The 20,909-nt window shown below is 37.2% G+C and overlaps 1 long non-coding RNA gene across 1 annotated transcript in view; it reads right to left on the bottom strand.

The window, feature by feature from the left end:
* Window positions 1-17,374, bottom strand: part of LOC146598674 (uncharacterized) — a 30,726-nt gene extending 13,352 nt beyond the window's left edge. Inside the window, exon 1 of the long non-coding RNA XR_014895225.1 lies at window positions 17,161-17,374. This is a non-coding gene — a long non-coding RNA (uncharacterized LOC146598674). The remainder of the gene's footprint in view (window positions 1-17,160) is intronic.
* Window positions 17,375-20,909: the final 3,535 nt, after the last annotated feature.

The following is a 20,909-nucleotide window of genomic DNA, read 5'->3' as shown; positions in this document are numbered from 1 at the left end:
CATTGCATATTGTGTAATTAGTCTATACAGTTCTCCTGCATAAGCCGTCATTGAGATCAAGAGGTTAAAACAACTCAAAAACAAGTTAGTCAGCTTTAGTGAGTTCCAGGAACATCTAAATAAGAACAAAAAATATATGGGACTTTCTTTCTTCTGATTAAAAGCACATCTCTTTTGTGTTTCTAAGTGCTGGAAATAAAAGTTCCCTGGGGCCTACAGCAAAAGAGACTGAAAAGGATTAGATAGTATACTAAAATAAATCACTCATCCAGCGTACTATAGAAACTTTTTTCTCCAAGCAACTGCTGAAGTTACAGATTGAATCTCCAGATCCTATTACATGATACAAAAATATTAAAGACTGCTTAGAGATTATTGGGTGCCGTCATTGTATTTTTTGGCATTTCTAAAAAATATATTCTTTGGGGAGTGCTACTGGAAATTCTGTTAGACTTACTATGTAACCGGCTATACTATAAGGTGTAGGCAATGGCAAAAAAACTTTCGGTTTAAGAATAAATCGTTAAAACAACCTCTTTATCCTCAACTACTTTGATTTTTTGCAATGTCTTAAAATCTATAATAACTGAAAGAGCATTTCTCTAATTCATGTGGAAATTTGCTCTTCTTCCTTACTATTCAGTAGCATCTTTTACACATAGAAGAAATAGAATCTTACTAACCTCTTAAAATGCAGTTCTACCATACTTTAGCCATCCTTAACTACAAATCCTATAGAGTCACCACAGGTGCTGACAGAATGTCTAGGCTCTTTCTATCACTGCAATCTCACCAATACAGGAGAGTCTGAGAGTTACATCTGGCTACATCTTGCTGGTTAATGGATTTTTTCCTTAAGAACAAGCTGAGGATTATTGAAATGCAAACGTCTACCCTGCATAGTGCCTATCATCTGGAAGGCAGCATTAGGGAAGAAACATTTGTAAACCAAGCACATTCAATATAGGATTCATGGAGAATACGTGTCTCAACTGCTATTTCACTGTATCCATTTAGGGTAAATAGCATAACATTTGCTATTTTGCTAACGCTGAATCTTCTTACATTTAATGCATGGTATAAAACAAGATATTAGTGCTAGCCGGTTCTTCTTCCTAGAACTTACTGTTTTAAACAGTACTTTCTAAGAGCTTTGAGACTACAGTTCTCTGGCATCTCTGTCACTAAGGCATCTGTGCAACATATCTGCCCTTATACCTTATGCAAATCTCAGCAGAGAATTTGTTTATGCTTTCTATGGACAAAACTAGGAAAACTTAAATAACAAAACCAGATCTATTCTTTCACCTCATTGTTTTAGAAATCGGTAGCATTCAGAATGGTACATTCTTACATAATGCTATTGAGGTGTCTCATAGGAGATCTTTCATTTACCCTCATGTTCCAAATGGTAGTATGTCCCTGTCACCCCCAGGAAAGCAACTGAGGGGAAAGCATCACAGAATCCAAAATGACATTGTCCACCTCACCAGTAGCTGACTGAGTGCCAAACAGGACATTCTGGACTAGAAAGGAAACCTTGGAAAGGTCACTTAAGCTTGTATATGGATGGAAACTCTCAATCATTTTGTCTTCTCCTGGATATAGATTTCTCTGTTCATCACAAAAAGGACAAAATGGTTATCTGGTGTTGACTGACATGCTTAGATCATCGCTTGCAGACTGATGAGTTTGTACATGAGTGACAGCAAAGAGGAACTTCTCTTGAAGTTATACGTATATGATATTTTAGGGCTTGGTATTTCTGGGTTAATTTGTCCTTGGTTTATTTGTCTGTTCCCACTTTCCCGATTTTAAAGTTGTGCTATATTTTCCAGGAGTAAGGAACTGTTCATAGTTACCTATACAGATCTTCATTTTCCTCTTATTATATTATAGGTCACAAAGCAGATTGCTATTATTTGCATTCTTCCCCTTGACAGAGGTGTTGTGCTCACGGACCACTGATGTTAAGAAGAATCATTTGACTCTCCAAAAGAAAAATAATAGAGGTCTTATCAACCTTAGGGTTCAAGAAAGACTGTATGGCAAACAGTACCCAAGTTTTTAACTTAGAAGCATTTTCTTCTTGTTTGCATTATTTCATATTGGTGATTCTAATGACCAGTTAACAGCACAGTTCTAGCAACCCTAATGAATATGAATGAAAATTTCCACAGTTCTTTGGCTGACCATGTAGCTATTTAATACAAAAGTTTCTGAGCCATACTATTTTCAGAGAATGGAAAAAAAAATCTTTCTTTTCATAATCTATTAATTTCTTGAAAATTGGACAGATAATCAGACCACATACGAAAAGCACCCCAAAACCAACCAACCACGCTAAAAAGTTTTACTGCTTTATTCCACAGCATCATTAATAAAAGTTCATCTTTTCAGTGCATCCGGTAAACATAATTTAGTACTTTGAATATATTGTTTTTAGGAGGATTCCAGAGAAATCTGAGGCTGGAAAAGGCTCTCTGGTCTCAAATCAAGCTACTGGAAACAATTACCCATCCATTACAAGTAATAAGCACTAAGGAACCACAAACAATGGACTCTTTAAATTTAAAATAACACATTATTTTAACAAAGAGTTTTATTGTTCATGCTTTAAAAGGAAAACTAGTGTTCTTATTATACTCTGAGGAGATGAAAATGGCCTATATAAATTAAAAAATCATAATTAAATGATTAAAAAACAAAGACACCATAAAGATAGAAATAAAATGTTCATTTTAGGTTCACAATTAATTTATGGATTCTTGTGAAAGCTAACGAAACGCTCTTACATTGAAAAATGGGGAGCTAAGGAATGATCATGAAGGAGGTTTTTAGCCTATTCCTTTGAGTTCCATAACTTCCCAAAACAATCTAGGCCACACAGGCTAAGAATTTGCAAATAATACAGCAAATGTATTTTTAAATATTTTGGTGTCACTAAGCAGGATTTTTTTCATTGGTCAGTTGGTTTGGATTTGGTGGGGGTGGGGAGCTGTAATTTCTAAGCTGTAAACTCTGCACTTATTCCTGCTGGCAATGTAAGAAAAAAATGAAGAGAACTGAGGTTTCCTCTCTTTGCTCTTTTATCATATTTTAATTGATGTTATACATAGAAGAGGAAAATTTATACAATAAATATTTGTACTTACTTTCTTAGGGATCAAAGAAGTTTCATATTTGAAATTTAACCCTAGAAAAAAATGTTTTATAACCTCTGAAACATATTTGAAAAAAATATTTTAATTAAAAATTGGTATTTATACCCTATTACAGACAGAATCACCATTCTAAAAAGAAAAGACCAACAGCAAGACTTTTGGGAGATGACTACAGATCTCTCAGCAATTTTGTTATCCTGGTTTAATCCTCATTGAATTAATTCATAAAAAACAACTTTTCAGTATATCTACATAAAGGGTATGATTCTGCACAGCTTTGCCCATCCCAACTGTAACTGTGTTCTACAACATTTTACAATTATATGTCTTGTGACCACCACCATTCAAAATTGTGAAATGCAACCATTTATGCTTGCTATGGCAAAGCAAACGTAACTATTCAACTTAAAGAAAAGCTCATAAGATACAAACGAAGTTTGCACTTTATGCACAGACTCCACTGATCATAGCTCATGTTGCAAGTATGCAGGTTCTGCATTTTGCCAGCTCAACCACTAAAGAGGAATAATCATCTAACAAATGAAATCTTAAGAAAAATCTGAATAAGTTTTTTATCTATCCTTTTTTTAAAGGAGTTATTTCATGATACGTTGATAATGAATATTACAAATTCTATTAAATAAAACAAAGCAAAACAAAATCCTTCTGCTCTAATACATAGGAATAATAGTGCTTTCCAAATAATTCGAAAGAAATATATTGCTAGCTCTAAGTGGTCAGAAACAATATGACCAAGTGTTCAAACCTTTGTTCTAATCCAATAAAAAAGGAAAACTCATACATTTATGATTTTGTAATGCATGGTGGGCTCCCACGCTGCTTTTATATTTTATGCATATACTCTGCTAATCCATCTGTCCTTCAGTAGTTGTAGTCTTGCACCAGCAGAGTTATCTATGAAAAGAATGTAAATTCCATAACCACAGCTGCAAGCACAAAGGCACATGACTACTGTCAGACAAAATGACAAATGTTCAAATTTTATGGCTCTAATTTCTGCATAAGTAGTTCTTACCTTTCATTTTTGTGGCCTGATACAAATGATTGTCTATCATTGCTAATCTGCATGATATGGGGATTTGAGGGGAAAGAAAAGATCGAAGTTACATGCCTTTCTTTTAAATGCAGGCACTGACATTGACACTTCTTTCTTCTTTTTTTTTTTTTTTTTTTTTTTTTTTTTTTTTTTTTTTTTTTTTTTGCTTTATAAGAGCAATTGGCTGCGTTACTTTGGCTGCGTGAACCTTTCCTTTCTGTGAGGAGGGCTGACAAGAGCATCATTAAAAATTATGAAGATTTTTTTCTTTATCTTATACCAGGTAGAAAAAAAGTTTAAAAATATATAGTCCTTATTTCCAGACAATAAAAATCTCAGTAATTAGAATTCCTAAGATTTGGAATAGGCAATTGTTGCTCCAGATTAAAATACTTGGTCTTCTGTATGCTGATGGGAAATGTTTCAGTCACTACTACGAGATTTTTGATCCTATGTAAATGTTTTTAAGATGAGTACAGCACAGCAGACTCTGTTACCTGTTTATTAGGGAACTCTTTAAGGAGACAATGAATTCCAGATCCCTGTCTGTAGTCTAAATCAATTGGAGGAGGTTGTTGAACTTAGCCTCCAGTACTCAAGGTTAGTATCTTCATGACTAAGGGCTGAAGTGCAGCATGACTAACATCTACAGTTGTGCCCAGGACTTTGGTGCTTCTAATGTCTGCAAAGCAAGAGGGAAAGAGCAATCAAACGTCTTAAAGTAAGTGTTTAAGGACTTGATTCAGTTGCTCACAGACAGCTATCTGCTACCCTTTGAAATGCCCTGTAGTATCTGAAACATCCACTTGGGGCTGGCAAATATGATACAGAACCTTTGGGAGTTTTGTGCCCTAATGGATAGGTACTTAGAGGACAGGATATCGTAGGGCAATTTAAATAGCATTAGCAGCCTCTCCTGAGGCAACTGAATCAAGTTAGGCCAATATTCTGCAGTATTTCAGAGGCAATGCAGGCTACCTGTGTTAGTCCTCTGTGAGTGATTAAAATGTTACATTAGCTAGCATTTTAGTTAGATCAGGATTGCACTTTTGAAGAAATTCTCTTGGTTATCCCCATCTACCTGGGGTATGCTGACTGGATGAAACTAGATGATTGTGGATGAAATTAAGCCAAATGATGCACTCCAAGAGTGAACTCAATGCGACCCAACTACTAATGAGCATTCACTTCATGAAGCAAGAGTAGAGTTAATCATAAGGAAGAAATCCTGAAATACATAGAGATGGATATTAGTATCTTAGCAATATCTCTTTCAATCTACAGGCATGATCACACTGAGTTTCACTATTTGCTAATGTAGGAATAGCCAATCACTTCCCAGTGACTAGATACAGAAGCAATATACCTCCTGAATAATAGCTTAAGCAGTCTAATTTAAGTATTCCTGTGAAGGAGATGTAAGGAGTTGCAAGAGAGGAGATATTCTCCATCTCCACTACTGAAGCTGGCTTCTCCGCAGCCAGAGATGCAGAGCTCAGGACACAACAGGTCAATGTGGAGCCAAACACTTATCCACAAGATGACAAAGATGGGAATCCAGACGCTATAGCAACTCATACACTGGCTTGTATATGTATGTATTCAACTATACAATGCTACTAGGAAAGAGTCTGCCTTTTTTCCCAGGTTCTGTAGGTCTACAAGTTATCCAGGTTTCCACAGCTCAGCAGTCTGACTACACTCTGGCAAAGGTTTCTCATTTCCACTTCTCTGACCTATGTTAAAAGATGCAGAGTGATTTTTAAATGGTTTCAAGGTATGTATTGAGAAAGCTTTAAAAGAAATGAAGACTATTTTCACCTGGAATATATTCTAAGGATGAGGAAACTATGAGGTTTCTATAATCTAATTCTCTTACAAATTTAGTGGGTGCTTTAACTAAGGGTATTCTAGAAAAAGCAGGCAGGAGGGCCACAATACAGCAAAATTTTCAGAGTAATTAAGCAGAATGTAAACAATGCTATGCATCAAACTATACCATAGCAAACATGAGTGAAACAGGAAGCTATCTCCTTACAACAGAGTGCTTCTGAGCATGTGTGGGCACCTAAATTAAGGCATTTGGGAAAACTGTCAGAAAATATTAGAGTAAAGCAGACCTGGTACTTAGTGGATTACAGGCCTTTGTGGGATTAAGGAGTGGATCTGGCCCAGGGTGTGACTGCTATGAGGTTCTCTACCTACACCTTGCTAGACCTGGCCAATGTTTGTTAAAAAACATGTGTGATGAAGAAACTTCCACATTTGATAGAAGTTTGTGAAACTCTTCAGCAATTCTGCTAAAAAGCCACACACATGAATGCATGCAAACACCCATACACACTTCCAGAGTTAAGGAAATAGGTGTATTTTATGGACACCCTGAGAAATACTTCTAGTGCATCTTAGTGTTGGAGTTTATCGTTGTCAATAAGAACTTCCAGTGCCCTTATGGAGCACTGGATCAGGACTCAACTTCTTTTAAGTAGATGTGTACATTCATGAAAAAATGATGGATTCAAAAAAAGTTCTGAAGAATAAGATGATTTTGCCTGTGGCTTTTGAGCCCAAGTATACAAAGTATAAAATAATAATTTAATTAATATGTGTAATTTTTCTATATATCTATATCCTTATTTCTCTTTTACCCCAGAATCTAATGCCAGGTTATTTTGTCACTTCTCTGCTATGGAAGAAGCTCAAATGGCAGGCTGTGACTCATGTTCCATTAAGCTCTAAAAGAAACCGCAGCTACTTGGAAAGGTTTACACGTGCTGCTTGATCCAGCTCTAAAACTTGCATTTGTGCTACATTGCGTTTACTCATCAAATTAAATGCTCTTATGAAAAAATCATTACTGTATTATAAATGGCATATGTATCTAATTATTTTAAAACACAGATGTTACTGTTCTAAATATGTGCCCAGATGATATATTGAAGTCATGAGAAATTGCATGTATCTCAGAAACTTGCTTTTTATGATCTGACAGTTCACTAGAACATTTTCTCAAGGGTCTGGACACATGATTTACTACAGTGTTTTATGAATGTTCCTGCAATATTGTTCCAATTTTTAGTTTTTGAACACTTTCTTATTTTATGCTTCACAGATTTGAGTTTCACAATATATACTATACATTAATTTTGAATAAACTGTTCTGTGCTGTGGCCCTTATAAACTGAAGGGATTAAATATTTAGATTTCTCACAGTGGTGTTACTGTCTACCCAATTCTTAATTTCTAATCCAAGCTCCTAATATCCTAATATCTAATGTCCTGATTTCTATTCAAGCACTGCTGAGTGGTTTTATAACCCTTTGACTATTAAAATAAAACAAAACTTAAGAGAGAATGGGGTAAGATATATGAATCAAATCAAAGTATCGATTTTCACTTATGCTTAGAGTTGATATTATGGGTTTTTTTTAATCAAATATTTTAAAATGTGGGTTGAACATGGCATCCCTGAATTCCTCTGCAGGAAATAGAAGCCATTCAAATGTTTATCATCTACTTCACCTTGCTGTGTTTTGCTAAAATGTTTCAAAATCTCAATACTACTATTTGGAAGTGTGTAAGCAGCTAAAACAGTGAAAGAGAACATACTTTTTCTCTAAAAATCTTGCTGAAAACATGTCCAGTCTGGAAATCTAAGAGGTAAGAAGACAAGAGGTGGGTGCCTGTGCTTCAAAAGCCTTGTATAGCCTTCAAAAACACAGAATCACAGAATGGTTGAAGTTGGAAGGCACCTCTGGAGATCATCTAGTCCAATTCCTCTGCTCAAGCAGAGTGACAGTGCTCAAGCACATTGCCCAGAACTGTGTCCAGACAATTCTGGAATATCTCCAAGAATGGAGACTCCGTAACCTCTCCGGGTAACCTGTTCCAGAGCTCTGCCACTTTCACAGGAAAGAAGTTTTTCCTCATATTCAGGTGGAACATCCTGCGTTTCAGTTTGTGCCCATTGCCTCTTGTCCTGTCGCTTGGCACCACTAAGAGTTTAGGCTCATCCTCTCTACACCCCCTCTTAATGTATTTATAGACATTGATAAGATCCCTGCTCAGTTTTCTCTTCCCCAGGCTAAATAGGCCTCTCACCACCGTTCCTCATATGAGAGATGCTCCAGTCCCTTCATCATCTTAGCAGCCCTTTGCTGGACTGGCTCCAGTAACTCTATGTATCTCTTGTACTGGGGAGCCCAGAACTGGACACAGCACTCCAGATGTGGCCTCACCAGAGCTAAGTAGAGGGAGAGGATCATCTTCCTCAACCTGCTGGCAACACTCTGCCTAATGCATCCCAGGATTGGCCATTGGCCTTCCTGGCCCAAAGGGCACATTGCTGGCTCATGGTCAGCTTATCGTCCACCAGAACCCCCCCATGTCCTTCTCTTCAGCATGCTTTCCAGCAGGTTAGCCCCCAGCCTGTACTGGTGCATTGGGTTATTCCTCCCTAGGTGCAGGACTCTGCACCTCCCTTTGTTGAACTTCATGAAGTTAAGAGACTGTTCTGGAGCAAAGCAGGTTTTGCCCATCTTTTAAGGATTGTTAAACTGGTATAAATCAGATCAACCTTGGCTGCTGCAAGCTATTCTGGGGCTATATCAGTAGATTCCTTTCAGCTCCTTTTTACTTCGTTTTTGCTACTTAATATCTATCTGTGTACATTGAATCATGAGGATTCAAGTCAAAGTTCTAGATCTTACAAATGTCTTCCTAATATTCCTAGCTCTCTTCAATGTCTGAATTAGAAGATAAACATTGTTTAGTTATAATGATGTATTATTAAGAGTGGATTCCACTCCACAATAAATGACTATGGACAATATATAACTACAGACACTAAAAATCAGTAAGCACCTTGAATGTCAGCCTAATTTTCACAGATAAGGTGATGAAAAAGGCAATGACAGATTTTAAAAACTCAGAGGGAAGTGTCTCTGTTTACTCTGAAAAACTTGCTAAAACTATCTTCTAGTGTTGGATATCTACAGCTTTTCTTCTGAAGAACTGGACAAGACTGACTTTCTTTTCAAGAAAGGAGAAGAAATGCAACTATATTTAAAAGGAAAATAGGGCTTTAACTATCCTAAGAGACTACTAATGTCATATTTCAAAAATATGTATCCCTACCCTACTGACTGGTGTCTCCCTCATTTCATTACAGGTGGTTATGAATGCTCATACACCCTCAGCATTTTAAAAATGCAGATTTAAACACTGTGGTTCATATTTATGTCTAACAGCAGCTAAAGGAAACTACATGAGTAGTTATAAAAAATGCCACTTTGCAACAGAGAAGTTTATTACTTGTCTTCTGAAAGCACATATCTACAATATTTAAGGACAGTGTGAGTAGTGTATTCACAAAATGATAGCACAAAACCATAAAAATCTGCATTAGAACTCTTATAGGAGGAGAGAAAGCTTGCTTCGACCTTAGTTGAGCCTTGGAGATTATTCAGAGAATGCAAAATTTGATATAAATGTACTTAATAAAGGTAAACAATCTGCAAACATTGATTCGTCTATCAGTTGACTATACGCAGGTATGATATATTTTACAATCCACTTGAGATTCCTTTCCTTTTATTTTTAAACAAAAGATATTTATTTATGTATGTAAATAACATGCTGGACTATAGTGCAGTAAGCTAACCTAAATTGCTAGAAAAGTGCCTGTCCTACTTTTGATCAGTGTCTCAAAGCAGCTTCATAAACTGCTGATCGAGAAAAGAAAACAAATTGCACTTTAGTTTGCACAAACATAACTCAATGATTCTAAATCAGCATTTAAATAATCTGCCTTGCTCACTATGTATATGTTCTGAGAATGTCTTTTAGTCTTACTGGTTTGAAAGAGAATGCATTAAAACAGTATTATGAATACATCTGTTCACTCTAACAAAACAAAAATAACCTCATTTTATTGAATACTGTATCTGTTTTTATGCAATGAACACCTGGAAAAAAAAATATGAACAAAGCAGGCTGAAGCTATTGGAAATATAGGTGATTTCCCTAATTATGGGTCTGTGATCCTGATCTTTTTTCCTGCTTGGCCTAGGTACTCCTGCATTGTAGCCTATGCTGCCTATGTCTCAACAGATGATACAGGCATCTACCCAGGCTACAGGAGCTACAGACTCAAACTGTCTCAGGCTGAGCTTGTCTGAGAACTTCACTATAGCTGATAGACTGAAGTGATACTGGAGAAAGGCACAGCCACCACCATCTTACAAGCTAGTAGGAGATCCTGGGAACTATCATCAGGTGGATCTTTTCAGACATCTATGGGATTCAGCTGGTCTGTATGTGCCTATAATGTAGCTATCTATAAGTAAGTACCTACAAGTATGTTACTAAGATCTTTTCATATCAGTGGTCACTTTTAGGATGCAATTCATCTCAACTTTAAGAAGATATCTAAAATCAGTCAGTTTATGCCCCATAAGTCTCAGATTCGCCCCATTGACCATGCAGAGAGCTTAGAATCACATAGATATTTTCTGCCTCAGAAAGTGCAAATCACTTGTAATACCTGATTAAGACTCAGTGTCTACTCATTATTTTACACAAAAGTGGCTAATGTCATCTGATATGTCCTAGAGTATACGTCCTGGCTTACCTACGCTGTTTCAGAAAGGCACAAATTTCCTGCTAGTACTGTATGAATGCCTTGGATACCTCAGGATGTCTCAAATGACACAGACACTGAYGTATGAGCAGCTAATCATGCCTATAGAGTTATGGGAGGATAAATTCAGTCTATCCTTTCCACCAAGGCTCAGGTAGGAGGCGTGTATGCAATAGCATTTCAAGACCAAGCCTATTCTGTGCCTGCATGAAGATGCAATTTTATGTGCTGAGGGAATTAAAAAGAAGGGCCCCTTACAGCAAGAGGTCAACTGAGCAAGAGGTTTTAAAATCATAATTTTGATTTTAGGAACTCATATACAGTCTCTACATCACTGTAGATCTGTACTGGCCTTTAATGCRTGTAACTATCAGTCCTCATTGAATTTTGTTTAAGCATTTTGTATTTATTTCTATTTCGAATCAAAATATTCTCAGTATTGTGTATCCCACAGAATTTTGGGAAAAAGCAATGCATGTAGAAAAAAATCACCTTATTACTAGAAAGACATATTAATACCTCTTCCTGAAAAAAGGTAAAAGMACTTCCTAAGTTCCCCCTTCTATGTTTAAAGGACATAAGTAAACTAATGCTGAAATTTTCAAATTATGTGCCCAAGATACAAGCTCTTGCTATTTTTAATGTCTCCTCAGTTTCTTCTTTTGCCATCTACAACCATGCATTTTGTTTTATATTAATAGAATATAGAATCCTGCAAATAATCCAGACTTTAAGTACATGAAAGGTATCTGACTGATACAGGATTATAGCAATTACAGTTTCCATTTGTATTCTAGGTTGCTAGATACGCACCTAAGTGTGCAGACATGCTTGAATACTGTAGGTAATTAGTTTTCCCAGAGTGGCTTTCAAATGCTACAATTTTGAGAATTTTTTAAGGACAACAGAAATACTAAAAGAGATAATCAATAAATTCCTTTTTGCAATTAACTGGATAAGGCARTTGCCACTATTCCAAATCATCATTGCAAATCCCAGTTTTCTGCAGGTCAGCAATTTGATCTCAGCTTAGATCTTTTATTTCCCATTGATGGGATGCTTTAACGCTCTTCAGCTAAATACCAGGGTCATCCTGCTCTCAAATTATGCGGTTATTTCCAAAGTACAAGCTGTTTCAAGGGAAGCCTAGCCTGTTTATTTACTGATGCATGTCCAGATGTGCTTTTCAGACTTTAAAGTACTGAATCAAAAGCAATTCAGCTAAGTCCTACATGAATAATTTATCTTATTCTTACACATTTTTAAGAGGAGAAGGGACTTTTATAGGTTAGTATTTTGTCAATGTAATAAAAAAARTGCTGCTAACTGGGACTGGTGTCATAAGTGTTTTGGTCACTGGGCTTGTCGTGCTCGCATAAAAGGTGTTTCATTATTCGGAGGTACACCAGATTGTCAAAACTTACTGAGGAGGATCTGGATGCCTGCTGATTTGTGAGTGCCGTCAGTAATTTCCTCTGCCAGCTGCTGTTGGCTTTGGAGTAAAATCTGACATTTTCAATACAGATGAAAGYGTTGCAAATACTAACTGCTCCCTTGTTTGGGGATGGCACATTTAGAATGTCGTTTATTTCTTTTGTGAGCTCATAGGCTGAACGTGTAAATATTGACATGCCCTAACTCACGACATGAGGCAGGCCCTAAGGCTCCGTATCTTCTCAAGCACTCCTTGTTAACGCAACGCACAGGGCTAAGCAGTGAGGCGAAGCTGCAGAGCCAAGGTCTGATTACATTCACCTAGTATTATGAAATGTCTGTATTAAACTGTCACCTACTGTTTAAGTAGGAAGTGATTGACTGTCTGAGAAGTCAGTATGTCTGATCCAGTTCATTCCTGGTTGCGAATCCAAGGATATAGAACTATTAGGCTTTTTGTACCCAGCTGGTGAAAGCTTCCCTGGGATATGCCAGCCAGCCACAGCCCACTTGTTCAAGAAGAATGAACGGGGCAGGTACTGAAACAAGCTGCTTGCATGAGGAAGGGAATTAATAACATTTGTTTTGAGAGGACCATATAATAGCACAGTTTCTCTAGCATAGCAAAATGAAAGCTGAAAGGGATATGATTGCTGTCCATAAATATACCACAGAGGCAAACAACAGGGAAGAATAAGAGTCATTTAAGTTAAAACACTATGTTGGCCCAAGAACAGATGCATAGAAACTGGCTATGAATAAATTTAGGCTATACATTAGAAAGAGATTTCTAACCATTAAAGCAGGGATGTTCTGGAACAGCCTTCCAATAGGAGCATTATCAACTTTTCAGGTAGAGCTTATTATGTTTATGTAGCTTGATCAGTTTACGATTTGGTGCCTGAAACTGCAGATGATTGGACTTGATCCAAGACTTTTTTCCCCATCTTCTATTCTTTGCTAAGTAGGTTAGGATTCATTTCAAGACTTTCTTGTTATTATAAAATTATTTTCATTTCTTCTGTTATAACCTAAGCATTTTAAACTCTTCACATAAATCCTTGAGGACAGAGAGTTCCTGACTAAAAGTCTATTGCAGAAAGAGATCATAATTGCACCCATTTGCATTGCACATCATGTCCTGTATCTGGGGATAGAACTGACCCAATATTGCATTGAAGTCCCTTCTTGTCATTTAGGAAATATAAAGGAAGCTAAAATAGGCTCCTGGAGAGGAAAAAATAAGACAAATAAAAACCTCTACACCCTTGGCCCATGAATGAGCAGAGAGGAAATACATTTGGTTATATTTTAAAAACATTCTATCACCTATGACTTACAGAATTGATTTAACTGCTGAAAAAGATTGTCAGAACCTAAACTAGTTCAGTTTGAGCTGCCCTGCATGTGCCATTTGTGTCTGTCACCTTTTCTCCTCCTCTCCCTGAGGCTCATTTCAGATTTTATCTTTGCATTTACAATGGGCTAAGAACATATGTGCCATCTGTGGCCACTACATAGTGGATTTTTAGTAATTCAGGGAGCTGTAATAACTTGATCAAACATTTGAACATTTCACTGCTTAACAGCCCCTCACTGCAAAGCTCTTTGGTACCCTAAAGCCTGCGTTATGCTTCACCTCGGTTCTTGCACCTGAGTTTGGATTACGTAACCAGAAAATGCAACCTTTCTTGTTATAGCTTTTTTTCTGTCGATATATATTGAAAAAAGAGATATTTCTCACAGATTTATTCAGGTTAAAAGACACCTCAGGAATTCTGTAGTGAAATCCACAGTCAGATCTTGAAGACCCTCAAGGGTGGTGAGAGAGCCAACCTTCTTGGGCAACCTGTTCCAAAGCTCGGCTGTTGTCATGAGGAAAATGCTTCTCCATATATCTTGTTGGACCTGTTTTGTTTCAATTTATACTCGTCGTCTCATTTTACTGACTTGTGCTGCTCTCTGTATTCTTGATGGGCTCTCTGTAGTCACTGAAGGGCGCATTTTTGTACACCCAAAGCCATTTCTGCTCCCGGCTGAACAAGCCCAGCTGCCTCAGCCTCTCCTCGCAGGGCAAGTGTTCCAGCCCCCAGTCATCACTGTTGCCCGATGCTGAAGCTGCTCCAGTTTATTAATTGTCTTTCTGCTGCTAGGGGGGCCCAAACTGGGCAGCGTAGTCTASATTCAGTCTGATGAGTGCTGAATAAAGGGAGATAATCCTTTCCCTCAGTCCACTGGCTGTGACCCTGTTAATACAGCTCAGGAGGCTGCTGACTGCCTTTGATACCAGCACACTGCTGGCTTATGTTTATGTCAACGTCTACCAGGATCCTGGGTCCTTTTCCACAGAGACGCTCCCCAGCCATCAGTTCCCAGATTTTGTCATTGCAAGGGGCTCTTCCTTCCCAGGTGCAGGACTTCGCATTTACCATTAYTGAACTTCATAAAGTTCCTCTCAGCCCATCCCTCTAGCCTGTCTAGGACGCTCTGAATAACAACCCTGCCCTCCAGCATGTCAGCTACTCCTCCTAATTTTGACAGCATCTCCAACTTGATGAGAATGCACTCTGCAGCCTTCTCTAGGTCATTGAAAAGGATGTTAAACAGGATATGTCTCAGAACAGATCCCTGTGATATTCTACTTGTCACTGGCTCCCAAGTAGAGCACAACTGATTAATGACTATCTGCTGAGCCTGATCATCCAACCAATTTTTTTATTCATCTAGTTGTCCATTCTTTCTAACTTGATATTAACTTTATATTTTTATCTACCTTCCTAGTCCTCATTCCAGTTCTCTTATTCAGCACTGAGTAATTTCACAAGATTGGTAGAGACAGATTTTAAGGAATGATGGGTCTACGGATCAGAGCTGGTTCCAGTTTCACAGCTGGTGAACAAAAATGAAATTACCTCACTGATAAGATAATTTGTTTGAGTAGGGAAATCTCAAAGTATGAGTTTYGCTCACCTCATGTTAAGTGTTTGAGGGGAGGCCAGTCATCCAAGCCTCCCATGACAGTCAATGGAGACAAAGAAGTTCCACTACGGAGTGATTCATCTGATCTTTTTTAGACTTAGGAAAAAATGAATTTTCACTGGATACCTTTATTTCTGTCGATGGACTCAAGAGAGAGTTCAGAGTTTCACTTAAATGCCTGAATTGGGACAGATGAATCTACTTTGCCATTGCCTGTATCACCCAGGAGTTCCTGACAGATTATCCCGATATTCTATCCCTCACTTGTAATCTATACATGCACATAACGTGTATGAAGTGGCCAAACAATGTTAGAGAGCCATCTTTTAATCATAAGAATATAAAAAGTTTGGGATTACACAAACTAAAGATGCATTTTGACCTCTTGAAGACAAGAATCTGGGCTGAAGGAATGGGAATATGAATGAAGTGAMCCTTATTCATAATCATTCCTTATTCAACAGCGTGTCAGAATGGTAAGTCACCAAAAACCACYTATTTTTACCACTGCATATAGTATAACTTACTGATGTATGAGCAGATGAAGTTTCTGCAGGGCTATTAAGCTACTCTGTTTCATGATTGCTTTTATAAATATTACTGTTAGCAATTTTTTGATCAAGATTAATGGTTTCTCTTCCTAAGAGCTCTTGATAGTGTTTAGATAAGTGTTTATTTTGCTAAAGAGGATTTATCAATTAAGAAATGTAGTAGAAAAGAAGTCACTGACTTTGTGAAAAAAATCTGCAATGTTTATTTAATGGGGAGAATGTTATCAATATTACTGTCATCTAAAGATCAGTGTAATCCATACATTGATTTCAGAATTCACAGTCCTCTTGGGCTATTGCAAAGTGCTAAATTTTGTATTTAGACTTTGACTTTGCTTAAAAGCTCATTCAGAGTTCCCTAGTGGCTGTACTGGGGTCAGTAGACATTCTTTCACAGAAGCTTTTCAATCTGTATCATTTATGACTTATTCTGGTTGAGGCTTCAGACAGAAGTAATGTTGTTGTTAMCTTGTAGGATTAAGCCCATTATTTTTTGATGCAGAAAAGAGAAGAAATACAAACAGACTGTTTTTTTCCAATCTAGGGAGTTAAACTAGCAAAATATTAGTAGAACAGAAGCTTAGCGTAATGCCTGCCCTTTTGTTGACTTTTAATGGTATAGTTACACAGTTTTTGGTAAGATATTTGAATAGAGTATATCACACAACTGTTGAAGAGAGYGGAAATCTAGAATGAAGGATCTGCCAGTGAGAAGAGATTCCTAGATGCTGGTAGCAACAACAGGGAGCACATCTGAGGCATGTCTTGCAAAGAGAACRCTGTTAATAAAGAGGGCTTTATCACTGAAGCCCCAGGAGAACGAACAGTAGAAATGCTCATACTCTCATTCCTTCCTTTGTACGCAAAGCTCAACATACAATAGAAAAAATGACATAACTCATACTTTTAATATACCCTGGGGTTTTTTTTGCTCCTCAGCTGGCATAGCCTAACCTAGGCATTCATCTTTTCATGGCTATGAACATAAAACCCTTTAGCTGTGACACCAGACATGCAGTGGGATAGAGATTCTGTTACCATTACAAATTTTACCACATGAAAYTGCGAGTGAGCCATGATTTTCATCCAAACTCTTTTTAATTGCTCACAGCAATGCCATCTGAGTTACCATTCTTTAATGACAGTTTGTGCACGCAGTGAAACTATACTCTCGGAGAAGTCTTCCTAGCCATAACTATCTACTGAAGTGTCTTGCTTGCTAACTTGCAGATGTGGTCAGAAGAAAATAGCATAAATCTTCAGCATTTTTATTTCAAAAAATAATATGAGAACTATTGGGAGAGGGGGGGAATAGTTACAAAAGCCTTACTTTACCTCTTTGTTTAATCTGTAGTGAGAATTTTGTCACGTAGACTGATACTGAAGACCGTAAGCAGCATACAGTTTTCCATTTAGATCTTTTTCTGGTCCTTATGTCCTCACCACAGCTAAACACTGCAGACTTCTTGCTTGTACTGGCCTTTCTTTTTTGTTAAAGCTTAAAGAATAGGCTGTAAAGGTAGCGACTCTGAAAGAGCTGCAGGGACCAGCTGTCTGTTCCGTGTCTCTATGCTGGCAAGCACTACAGCGTGATCATGTGCCTAGGGCTCATGATCATAAAAATTGCAGTCACCAGTGGCATTATCACCTCAGTTCAAAACAGTCTCTGCTTATGTAGCTTTAAACCTAAAGATAAACATGTCGTGGTGACTAATAAGAAAATAGCTCTCAATCTATATCTTTTGATTTTGATCACCTAGATATCACTGAAATTTTGCCAACCAGGCAAAATGAAATATTTCTCTATAATAGGAAGGGATGGGAGGGTTGTTCTGTTGTGTTTACACACCTGACTTTCCATATGCTCTTGAAACACTAAAGGGGAAAACTTTRGAGCTTTATCAGGGTACAAAGTCATGGAAATTAGCAGAGAAGTCAAAAGAGAAAAAGAAGTACAATTATTATTGCTGGATGCATTGAGGAGGTGTGTCTAATTGCCCAGACTGCAGAATGAAAGTGTTTCCTCTCTATACATATTACAGATTAAATACTGTGATATTTATAGCAGATTTCTTTTTACATTCCAGATTATAGATTTCCAGAAATAGACTTTCAACAAGCAATATTATTAAACCTTTTTTTTCCCCCGTGACTATAATATTCTTCCCACAGAGGGAAATCTCTCTTTCTTCTCTGACATAGTGTGGCTAATCATTAGTTACTTTCCTTTTCAGAACTGCAGACTCATAATGAAAATACTAGCTGGCACTTAGATTTCAAACTGAAACACTATTCAAGTTATTTGATCTAYGAACCCTGAACACTTGTGCACTCTTATCATTGCTAAGGTTTAGGGAAACTGTCTTTTGGTGCTGCTAAGTATATCCACAAACCTTTTCTGTGCCACACAGTGCCCATCTCATATATAATTACATGTTATGAGAGCATGCAATATTTACAAATTCTAAAAAGAAAGTGATAAAATTCTACCCAGCAAACTATAATGGCTTAAATGCCAATAATAATAAGTTCTCCTTCCTGTAATCAATAAGGATTGACAGCAAGAGTAAAATAAACCAATACAAAACCGAAAGAAAGGAAAATTGTCAGCATGAATTATTCTGGAAAAGCTGAGAATAAATGTGTTAATGTCTGGGTGGTTAGGAAAAAAAAGAGAAGAGCCAAGTGAAACTGTGAGGCAAAATTTTCATGGACCATTGTGCCAGGATTTTGGTTAGTTTTTCAGAACTTATGTACTTTGTCAGAGTGTAAATATTAAGTAGATAATGTAGAGAACTGTCCTTTTAGCAGCTAAACCCAATTAACACCAAGATAAGATTTTGTATTGAGATTCCTTTTTCTTTTAGAGGAAATAAATACAATCTGTCTCCTACTCAAGTGTAATAGATAAGACCACTCTGCATTTTACAAGCATTTCATTATGCCAAGTGCATGGTTTTGATTATGGTTACTTCCCCCCTCAGATCTTGTGGATAAGTAAGTCATGTAATCACTCCCTAGCATGTTTCAGGCCAAATCGGTAGGGATTACATAAAACTAAACTTTAGCCAGTTTAGCTTAAGCCTGTTCATTTGGACAGAAGCACGCTATAGTTTTTTTCAAAGCTCTGTCCATTATTTGATGTATGATGCAGAAATTATTTTATGTATTGCTCGCAGCTACATGTAGGCCAGACAGAAATGCTTTTCACTCTGGAAGAATGGAACAGCAGGTTTCTGGAGGAATTGGGGGCAGGTTGAAATAACAAGGACTAGTATATATTCACTGCAATGGTGCTGCTCTCTCAAAGGAAGCTTCTTGGGTTGACCTCTAATCCTGTTGCCGTCTCGTTCTCTTCTGTAGAAATTGGATGGATGTAGCCGGATAACTCTGCCGTCAGGGAATCCAGACTCCCTCTTCCATCTGCAGTWGCAGTGAATGAAGTGTTGTTACTTCAAGTGATTCAACACCCCACACTGCTGCTGGATGTCATCACCCCTTCAGAGCAGTTTCTATGTGGATTTTATAGCTTATGTTGGTCAAAAGGTTCTGGATCACTACTGTAACTGATGTGCCCTTTTTTATGTCAGGTCCTGCTCAGATTTCGAGATCTGATGTAATTATCATAGGCCAAAAACTATTCATACTAATACAATGAATAGGGTACTGAAATAAGCAGCTCCTCTTTTTTCATTATAAAGTAGGAGGGGTTTTGTTAACTATGTGGCTGTAAATATTGAAGACCAAATAATGAATGCTGCATAGAGTATTTTAYGTAAAAAGTAGAATGTAGGAAAGAACTACATCAGATATTCACATTGCAGAAGGGAGATATAAGAAGAATTAGAGAAGGTATGCACATGAATTCATCCCTTGATGTAAGAAAAGGATCACTTTTGCTCTACCAGAAACAGGGTTCACTGCAAAAAAAAAAAACACTGTAAGAAAAGTGATGGATCCAGGTGCAAAATGGACTTTACTCACTATGCATCCAGTACAGAATTCCTCACAATTTTCCATGTTTCTTGTAATTTTTTTCTATTATGTATGAGAGGGATTCTCTCTCTCCAGACTGCCTCACCTCCTTGTTATTGCGTCGGTCAGATACCCAGCCTTGTTTACGTCTCTCCATCCAAATACTTTTAAGCCACGGAAGTCTCAGTCAATGCAATCACCAGTGCCAGTCTGTTAAATTATAAACCCTTACATCCTAAATAGAGAACTATTTTTCAAAAAGAAAATTCCTCATCTCATGTGTCACTTCTCCTCTCCCAAATTATTTTTATTCTGTAATTATTTCCAATTGCCCCATTACAAACCAATTTTGTGTGTTATAAATTCTGTTACTACTTTGTTGTGCATTTCCATTTCCCCTCATCATTCATTTTATAATTATTCCAAATTTAATCTCATGAATTATGAAAAACGTGTTTATTTAGCTAAATGTGTGACTCTCTGGCATAATTAATACCAACTTTGCTTCTTGGTCACTTTATTTCTGATGTCTTATAGTGTCTTATACTGGAGTTCTACTTTTTATTTCAAAAACAAATGCAAAGGAATATTACCTTTTGTCTATGAATCCAGTCAAATGTCATTCAGTAATTAGTACAGTTGTTCCCATCCTATTTTYTTTCTTTCTATTTTTGCTTTTATTTATTTCAAAAAGCCATTATGATCATTTTTGGTTATTCTGAAGAACAAAACAGTCCAATACTTCATGGCAATAGGTGAAAGAGTATAGCCTTTCTTTTACAAAGAGAAATCGCACTATTACACCTCCACAAGATACTTTTGGCCTCTTTCATTTTTAACATGACATACAGCTCAAACTTTTTCTGATTAGCACAATGGTGAGTGCACATATAATGCCCAGTGCTGCTGGAATCCTGTCAATTTGAATTTATCTAAGCAGCCTGAAGCAATGTGTAGCAGAGAACATTTTTCTGCTGAGCTACACAAGAACGCTTTGCAGTTCCACTTAGTTCTTCCTGCTGATTGCTGCGTAAATGCTCACCAGCTGGAGAGCAAAACTCATTCCTCAAGGACAGACTGCAGAGCTTGTGCCCAGGTTGTCTGGATGG

Source organism: Rhea americana, unplaced genomic scaffold (assembly GCF_003343005.1).
Source record: "Rhea americana isolate MKP2758 unplaced genomic scaffold, rheAme1 scaffold_156, whole genome shotgun sequence".
NCBI classification, from domain to species: Eukaryota; Metazoa; Chordata; class Aves; order Rheiformes; family Rheidae; genus Rhea; species Rhea americana.
The sequence above is the reverse complement of the archived record's forward strand: the minus strand, read 5'-3'. Positions and strand labels throughout refer to the sequence as shown.